The 7,500-nt window shown below is 50.6% G+C and overlaps 2 non-coding genes across 2 annotated transcripts; both read left to right on the plus strand.

Annotated features, from left to right (window-relative positions):
- The first annotated feature begins 4,948 nt into the window (after positions 1 to 4,948).
- Positions 4,949 to 6,841, plus strand: LOC126332604 (small subunit ribosomal RNA). Its single transcript, XR_007563789.1, has one exon. It is a non-coding gene; the product is annotated as a small subunit ribosomal RNA (ribosomal RNA).
- Positions 6,842 to 7,209: 368 nt separating this feature from the next.
- Positions 7,210 to 7,364, plus strand: LOC126332613 (5.8S ribosomal RNA). Its single transcript, XR_007563798.1, has one exon. It is a non-coding gene; the product is annotated as a 5.8S ribosomal RNA (ribosomal RNA).
- Positions 7,365 to 7,500: the final 136 nt, after the last annotated feature.

Consider the following 7,500-nt stretch of genomic DNA (forward strand, 5'->3'; position numbering starts at 1 on the left):
TGTGGCTGTACCAGTTTATCGCTTAACCTAACTGTGGCTGTACCAGTTTATCGCTTAACCTAACTGTGGCTGTACCAGATTATCGCTTAACCTAACTGTGGCTGTACCAGATTATCGCTTAACCTAACTGTGGCTGTACCAGTTTATCGCTTAACCTAACTGTGGCTGTACCAGTTTATCGCTTAACCTAACTGTGGCTGTACCAGTTTATCGCTTAACCTAACTGTGGCTGTACCAGTTTATCGCTTAACCTAACTGTGGCTGTACCAGTTTATCGCTTAACCTAACTGTGGCTGTACCAGTTTATCGCTTAACCTAACTGTGGCTGTACCAGTTTATCGCTTAACCTAACTGTGGCTGTACCAGTTTATCGCTTAACCTAACTGTGGCTGTACCAGTTTATCGCTTAACCTAACTGTGGCTGTACCAGTTTATCGCTTAACCTAACTGTGGCTGTACCAGTTTATCGCTTAACCTAACTGTGGCTGTACCAGTTTATCGCTTAACCTAACTGTGGCTGTACCAGATTATCGCTTAACCTAACTGTGGCTGTACCAGATTATCGCTTAACCTAACTGTGGCTGTACCAGATTATCGCTTAACCTAACTGTGGCTGTACCAGATTATCGCTTAACCTAACTGTGGCTGTACCAGATTATCGCTTAACCTAACTCAATTTGTCCCTTAACCTAACTCAATTTGTCCCTTAACCTAACTCAATTTGTCCCTTAACCTAACTCAATTTGTCCCTTAACCTAACTCAATTTGTCCCTTAACCTAACTCAATTTGTCCCTTAACCTAACTCAATTTGTCCCTTAACCTAACTCAATTTGTCCCTTAACCTAACTCAATTTGTCCCTTAACCTAACTCAATTTGTCCCTTAACCTAACTCAATTTGTCCCTTAACCTAACTCAATTTGTCCCTTAACCTAACTCAATTTGTCCCTTAACCTAACTCAATTTGTCCCTTAACCTAACTCAATTTGTCCCTTAACCTAACTCAATTTGTCCCTTAACCTAACTCAAGTTGTCCCTTAACCTAACTCAAGTTGTCCCTTAACCTAACTCAAGTTGTCCCTTAACCTAACTCAAGTTGTCCCTTAACCTAACTCAAGTTGTCCCTTAACCTAACTCAAGTTGTCCCTTAACCTAACTCAAGTTGTCCCTTAACCTAACTCAAGTTGTCCCTTAACCTAACTCAAGTTGTCCCTTAACCTAACTCAAGTTGTCCCTTAACCTAACTCAAGTTGTCCCTTAACCTAACTCAAGTTGTCCCTTAACCTAACTCAAGTTGTCCCTTAACCTAACTCAAGTTGTCCCTTAACCTAACTCAAGTTGTCCCTTAACCTAACTCAAGTTGTCCCTTAACCTAACTCAAGTTGTCCCTTAACCTAACTCAAGTTGTCCCTTAACCTAACTCAAGTTGTCCCTTAACCTAACTCAAGTTGTCCCTTAACCTAACTCAAGTTGTCCCTTAACCTAACTCAAGTTGTCCCTTAACCTAACTCAAGTTGTCCCTTAACCTAACTCAAGTTGTCCCTTAACCTAACTCAAGTTGTCCCTTAACCTAACTCAAGTTGTCCCTTAACCTAACTCAAGTTGTCCCTTAACCTAACTCAAGTTGTCCCTTAACCTAACTCAATTTGTCCCTTAACCTAACCCACGTTGTCCCTTAACCTAACTCAAGTTGTCCCTTAACCTAACTCAAGTTGTCCCTTAACCTAACTCAAGTTGTCCCTTAACCTAACTCAAGTTGTCCCTTAACCTAACTCAAGTTGTCCCTTAACCTAACTCAAGTTGTCCCTTAACCTAACTCAAGTTGTCCCTTAACCTAACTCAAGTTGTCCCTTAACCTAACTCAAGTTGTCCCTTAACCTAACTCAAGTTGTCCCTTAACCTAACTCAAGTTGTCCCTTAACCTAACTCAAGTTGTCCCTTAACCTAACTCAAGTTGTCCCTTAACCTAACTCAAGTTGTCCCTTAACCTAACTCAAGTTGTCCCTTAACCTAACTCAAGTTGTCCCTTAACCTAACTCAAGTTGTCCCTTAACCTAACTCAAGTTGTCCCTTAACCTAACTCAAGTTGTCCCTTAACCTAACTCAAGTTGTCCCTTAACCTAACTCAAGTTGTCCCTTAACCTAACTCAAGTTGTCCCTTAACCTAACTCAAGTTGTCCCTTAACCTAACTCAATTTGTCCCTTAACCTAACTCAATTTGTCCCTTAACCTAACTCAATTTGTCCCTTAACCTAACTCAATTTGTCCCTTAACCTAACTCAATTTGTCCCTTAACCTAACTCAATTTGTCCCTTAACCTAACTCAATTTGTCCCTTAACCTAACTCAAGTTGTCCCTTAACCTAACTCAAGTTGTCCCTTAACCTAACCCACGTTGTCCCTTAACCTAACCCACGTTGTCCCTTAACCTAACCGACGTTGTCCCTTAACCTAACCGACGTTGTCCCTTAACCTAACCGACGTTGTCCCTTAACCTAACCGACGTTGTCCCTTAACCTAACCGACGTTGTCCCTTAACCTAACCCACGTTGTCCCTTAACCTAACCGACGTTGTCCCTTAACCTAACCCACGTTGTCCCTTAACCTAACCCACGTTGTCCCTTAACCTAACCCACGTTGTCCCTTAACCTAACCCACGTTGTCCCTTAACCTAACCCACGTTGTCCCTTAACCTAACCCACGTTGTCCCTTAACCTAACCCACGTTGTCCCTTAACCTAACCCACGTTGTCCCTTAACCTAACCCACGTTGTCCCTTAACCTAACCCACGTTGTCCCTTAACCTAACCCACGTTGTCCCTTAACCTAACCCACGTTGTCCCTTAACCTAACCCACGTTGTCCCTTAACCTAACCCACGTTGTCCCTTAACCTAACCCACGTTGTCCCTTAACCTAACCCACGTTGTCCCTTAACCTAACCCACGTTGTCCCTTAACCTAACCCACGTTGTCCCTTAACCTAACCCACGTTGTCCCTTAACCTAACCCACGTTGTCCCTTAACCTAACCCACGTTGTCCCTTAACCTAACCCACGTTGTCCCTTAACCTAACCCACGTTGTCCCTTAACCTAACCCACGTTGTCCCTTAACCTAACCCACGTTGTCCCTTTGCCTAACATAGTTCACTGCTCGGAATCTCTGGTGTCGTTGTTATCCTCATGTAGATGTCTTGCGAGTGTTGCTTACTTTCCACATATTCCTGCTATCCACTGTCAATTGTACTGCAATAGGACTATATCGCCGACCCCCCCCCTCCCCCCCCTCTGTCCCCCTCTGTCCCCCTCTTTGTGTCTCTGTCCTCTCAAGCTGGTCGGTCTGGCGTTTGAGTGTTAAATGAGCCTCGCAGCTGTTCAGTTGCATTCAGATGTCGACGCCCTCAGTGTACGTCGTGGTATGGTCTGTGTCCATTGTCCGCTGATGTCGTACGCGTAACCCACACGCTGTACCGATCATCGGTCGTTACGTACAGAGTGAAGTAGTGTGATACGTGTGACCGTACGCTGGCTGTGCCCAACGGTGTCGAATCTCAATTTCCATATGTTGTGCTTGATGCTACTTGTCTCGTCTCCCAATAACAGCTAGGTTGCACTGTGGTACGCCGTAGAGGCGTGTGGGAGGAACGTACGAACGCATTGTATGTCACCCTGGGTCGCTGGGGGTGGTGGTGCGGTGAGTCAGGTCAGGTCAGGTCAGCGTGAGCCGTCTGATGTAGTGACGCGTGTATTCCGACTTTGTCGTATTGCCTCACACAAAGTGCTACCCTGGTGGACCGCGTTCCATATCTGGGACATGCCGCAGATGCCGGTTGACAGTGGATCGCGGAAGGTACATCGCATACGTGCGCGGGCCACCTTCCACGTGTTCTCTTCTGCACATGTCGCAGTGTGTATGTGGTCTGATGTAGCGTGTCGTGACACATGACATCCTGGCATGCAAGAATTGTTGAATTCGCAAATGTAGGTGGACATCTACGTTTACTGCCCAAGATACGCAAATGAACTGGAAATCCGTTGTTGAGCGGTTGTTCACGCTGGAGGTGAATCTGTGATGGCGACGATCGGTACAGCTATTAACCGGTTGTTTCAGCGGTACCCGCCACATCCACACGCGTGACTAGGCCCATGTGGGTATGAAGCGATACGCGGCGGTGGCTTGGTGGGACTGTTCCCGGCCGGTGAAGGGGGGCCGCCCGGCGTGTTGGCCGCGCGCTGCGTGGGCGCACGCGCAACAGGCGGCTGGTGGGGGGCGCCGAGTGGCAGGAGCGCCAGCCGACGGGCCCGGCAGGCGGCGCAGCTACGCTGCGGCGCACCCTGCACGCGGCGCCTGGCGGCCAAAGTTGGTTCAGCCGAGCCCGGTGCGAAGCGCGGTGGACATCTGCAGTGTGCTGGTCTGATTGAGGACTGTGTGCGTTGAGGATGCGCCGCCGCCTGGCACTCGGCGCCGCGACGCCGTCTGCTGCTCGGTCGCCCCAGCGGTTCTCGCAGGTGGTTTGTATCGCAGTTGTGCGGACGTGTTGGCGCGTGCGCTGTGCTGGGAGAGTTCGCTTCTGCACCCAAGTGGGGCTTTGCCCTTGTGTGGCGCTGGCGTTGGAGCTGCCGGTCACCATAGGTGGCGCGTGTTGTCTCCCGCCGGCAATGCCACGACAGCACGCTCCCGGGCCTCTGTCGGCAGCGGCAAGCTCAGTTGGGAGCAAGGGTGTTCGCACTAAAACCGTCTACTCGCCTAACTCCGGGCGATTGCGCCTCTCTCGAAACCGACCAAGTACCTAGGACGGCGCTGCGCGCCGCCGGGACCTGAGAGGGTTTCGAGGTGTATCGTGCAGGGGAGCTCGGCCTCCTCCTGTAATAATTGAGCGGACGCTTGCGTGTTCGCGCGGGCCCCCGGGACACACTCCCGGGCGGCCGGCTGCTCAGCTCTAGTTGACGCAGCTCCCTGGTTGATCCTGCCAGTAGTCATATGCTTGTCTCAAAGATTAAGCCATGCATGTCTCAGTACAAGCCGCATTAAGGTGAAACCGCGAATGGCTCATTAAATCAGTTATGGTTCCTTAGATCGTACCCACGTTACTTGGATAACTGTGGTAATTCTAGAGCTAATACATGCAAACAGAGTCCCGACCAGAGATGGAAGGGACGCTTTTATTAGATCAAAACCAATCGGATTGGCTTGTCTGGTCCGTTTGCCTTGGTGACTCTGAATAACTTTGGGCTGATCGCACGGTCCTCGTACCGGCGACGCATCTTTCAAATGTCTGCCTTATCAACTGTCGATGGTAGGTTCTGCGCCTACCATGGTTGTAACGGGTAACGGGGAATCAGGGTTCGATTCCGGAGAGGGAGCCTGAGAAACGGCTACCACATCCAAGGAAGGCAGCAGGCGCGCAAATTACCCACTCCCGGCACGGGGAGGTAGTGACGAAAAATAACGATACGGGACTCATCCGAGGCCCCGTAATCGGAATGAGTACACTTTAAATCCTTTAACGAGTATCTATTGGAGGGCAAGTCTGGTGCCAGCAGCCGCGGTAATTCCAGCTCCAATAGCGTATATTAAAGTTGTTGCGGTTAAAAAGCTCGTAGTTGGATTTGTGTCCCACGCTGTTGGTTCACCGCCCGTCGGTGTTTAACTGGCATGTATCGTGGGACGTCCTGCCGGTGGGGCGAGCCGAAGGGGTGCTTTCGCGTCCCGAGGCGGACCCCGTTTAAATCCTACCAGGGTGCTCTTTGTTGAGTGTCTCGGTGGGCCGGCACGTTTACTTTGAACAAATTAGAGTGCTTAAAGCAGGCAAGCCCGCCTGAATACTGTGTGCATGGAATAATGGAATAGGACCTCGGTTCTATTTTGTTGGTTTTCGGAACCCGAGGTAATGATTAATAGGGACAGGCGGGGGCATTCGTATTGCGACGTTAGAGGTGAAATTCTTGGATCGTCGCAAGACGAACAGAAGCGAAAGCATTTGCCAAGTATGTTTTCATTAATCAAGAACGAAAGTTAGAGGTTCGAAGGCGATCAGATACCGCCCTAGTTCTAACCATAAACGATGCCAGCCAGCGATCCGCCGCAGTTCCTCCGATGACTCGGCGGGCAGCCTCCGGGAAACCAAAGCTTTTGGGTTCCGGGGGAAGTATGGTTGCAAAGCTGAAACTTAAAGGAATTGACGGAAGGGCACCACCAGGAGTGGAGCCTGCGGCTTAATTTGACTCAACACGGGAAACCTCACCAGGCCCGGACACCGGAAGGATTGACAGATTGATAGCTCTTTCTTGATTCGGTGGGTGGTGGTGCATGGCCGTTCTTAGTTGGTGGAGCGATTTGTCTGGTTAATTCCGATAACGAACGAGACTCTAGCCTGCTAACTAGTCGCGTGACATCCTTCGTGCTGTCAGCGATTACTTTTCTTCTTAGAGGGACAGGCGGCTTCTAGCCGCACGAGATTGAGCAATAACAGGTCTGTGATGCCCTTAGATGTTCTGGGCCGCACGCGCGCTACACTGAAGGAATCAGCGTGTCTTCCTAGGCCGAAAGGTCGGGGTAACCCGCTGAACCTCCTTCGTGCTAGGGATTGGGGCTTGCAATTGTTCCCCATGAACGAGGAATTCCCAGTAAGCGCGAGTCATAAGCTCGCGTTGATTACGTCCCTGCCCTTTGTACACACCGCCCGTCGCTACTACCGATTGAATGATTTAGTGAGGTCTTCGGACTGGTACGCGGCATCGACTCTGTCGTTGCCGATGCTACCGGAAAGATGACCAAACTTGATCATTTAGAGGAAGTAAAAGTCGTAACAAGGTTTCCGTAGGTGAACCTGCGGAAGGATCATTACCGACTAGACTGCATGTCTTTCGATGTGCGTGTCGTGTCGTGTCGCGCAACACGCTACCTGTACGGCAGTGGCCGTGCGCCGCGTGCGGAACCACGCGTGCCTCTCAAAACTAGCGGAAGTGTTGTTGTTGTGTGGTACGAGCGCTGAAGCTCTGGAGCGGCTGGCCTGCGGTACCTGGCGCCTGGCGCCGGTTTTGAATGACGTTCGCCCGAGTGCCTGTCCGCTCCGGTGTGGAGCCGTACGACGCCCATCGGCTGTGAGGCCGTTGGACACAAAAAAAAATAGTGGAACAGGGGCCGTCAGACGCCTCAGTCCCGCAAATGCTACTGTCTTGAAAGAGACAGTGGGAGACTGAAAAGGAAGAGATCACCCAGGACGGTGGATCACTCGGCTCGTGGGTCGATGAAGAACGCAGCAAATTGCGCGTCGACATGTGAACTGCAGGACACATGAACATCGACGTTTCGAACGCACATTGCGGTCCATGGATTCCGTTCCCGGGCCACGTCTGGCTGAGGGTCGGCTACGTATACTGAAGCGCGCGGCGTTTGTCCCGCTTCGGAGACGTGGGAGTGTCGTGGTCGCCTGTGTGGCCGGCCGCGTCTCCTTAAACGTGCGATGCGCGCCCGTCGCCTGGCGGTTCGCATACCGGTACTTT

This window comes from Schistocerca gregaria, unplaced genomic scaffold (genome assembly GCF_023897955.1).
Source record: "Schistocerca gregaria isolate iqSchGreg1 unplaced genomic scaffold, iqSchGreg1.2 ptg001480l, whole genome shotgun sequence".
In the NCBI taxonomy this organism is placed as follows: Eukaryota; Metazoa; Arthropoda; class Insecta; order Orthoptera; family Acrididae; genus Schistocerca; species Schistocerca gregaria.